The following is a 2,003-nucleotide window of genomic DNA, read 5'->3' on the forward strand; positions in this document are numbered from 1 at the left end:
AAATGGCCCAAACGTGTATGCATATACATGTGTATACTCCTACACACACACACACACACACATATATATATATACACACACACATTTATAAGAAGGGAAATTTTGCTATGAATTAAGTTTAACAAGTAACCAATTTTAAAAGTATGACAACTAATTGAACGTTGCAATTATAGTCATGTCTAAAGTGTTAAAATAATATGACTAAATGCATAAGATAAATTCATTATTTCAAATATAGCCCTAGTTAACACATAGCAAACAATTGGCTATTTCAATTATAGCCATAATTAACTTATGCAATTAACAAAAATTCAATTATAATCAATTTTTGGAAATAATCGCAATTGTAGCCTAATAAATCATAAAATTGAGACGTAATTGATTATCTATTTAATTAATCAATTTTCTTGATTTAACGGAGTAAAATATTTGTCAATTTGATATTTAACGGTTTAAACAATTAATTAAATAATTGTTTTGAACCATTTCTGAATTAAATTTTGACAGATACATTTGATATTTACAGAAATATGCAAAATATTTAAAATGACATAAAATATATATTTGAAACTATTTTGCCAAATAAAATGGCAAAATGTTATCAGAATAATTTGTAAAATCATTTTTGATTTGTAAAATGCATATTTCACTCCGTTTGAGATTCAAGAACTTCAAATAATTGAATAGAATAATCGGAGGGCCAAAATTAGGTATCAACACAGAGTACGATTAGCTTCCGTGGGATGGTAACCCCGATGTATCAAATGGTTGTTCGCCCGTGAGTTGGCACGTGTTGATTCTTTGGTTGCCTATGAGTTGGCTTGTTGATGATCTTAAGTTCTTAAGTGAAAGACTTAATAAGGTGAATGGTATAATGAGTTGAATTTGATATACTCCTTCTTTATTAGTTTCCACTGATGATTTTACTAAGTTTGATGATTTACTATATCGCTGGGTTTGAACTTTTTTCATTGATATTGTTTCACTAATTTTACTATCTTATTTTGAAATGTTAACTATTTCCCCTTAGACACTCACTGAGTACCCAGTATCCAGGCATACCATTGTTGTTTTTTATGGTGTGTTAAGTAACGTAGAAGAGCAGGTTCGTGACGTGCGTATGGAGTAAGCGAACTTGCTGTTTTTCGGATTTATTGGTGAGCCCACATACTTGTTCATGCGACACCTCTCTATCTTTAGTTTAGTGCTTTCAGTTTCCGGGTTGCGTCCCAAATTTAGACTATTCCTTATGTCTCTTTGAAGCTCTATAGATAGTTGTCAGAATTGTGGGTAGGTGTTGAAGTCATCGTTTGACTCATTGAGGAGTTTTTCCACGTTTTATGACTATTTATTTATATTAGACTTCCATTGACTTTTTTATAAGTGTAGGCATGTATTTAGCTTTAGTGACTTGGTTAACTGATTGCTGAAAGACTACTAAATGAGAGCAGCGATTATTTAAGTCTATAAGGTGCTTTCGATGTGTTTTAACAGCATCAGATGCCCATTGCAACGCCGTCAGGTTTGGGGTGTGACATCATCATAGACATATTTAGCAATATGGTCAAGATGTATATGAATGTAATGCATGAGGGGTAAAGCTAATAGGTACCAAGTGCAGAGCCTATATGCATCAACTATAAGGCCATAGACATCAATAAAGTTGGTAGATATCAATTGGTTAAGTCCGAAGACAACAAATGCATATGATGTGGATACCATAAGGTATCAATTCAAGGCACATCAACTAACCATTTATGTGTCAAACATTCATCTAAGTAATTATTAGGCCATAGAAGCTGCAAATGTTCCAGTTTTTTTAAACCACTTTCGCTATTCAAAACATGTTACACTAAATCAATTAGTTCATGAAAAGCTCCAAGAACATTAAAGAAACTCATTTCTTTCTTAAAACCCATAAGCCGCTTGGTCAACCTTCAAAACACACTTTAGATTTAGCGGCTTAAGCACTTGGTTGTTTCCATGCGCACTTGATCACAATA

Source organism: Lycium ferocissimum, chromosome 12 (genome assembly GCF_029784015.1).
Source record: "Lycium ferocissimum isolate CSIRO_LF1 chromosome 12, AGI_CSIRO_Lferr_CH_V1, whole genome shotgun sequence".
In the NCBI taxonomy this organism is placed as follows: domain Eukaryota; kingdom Viridiplantae; phylum Streptophyta; class Magnoliopsida; order Solanales; family Solanaceae; genus Lycium; species Lycium ferocissimum.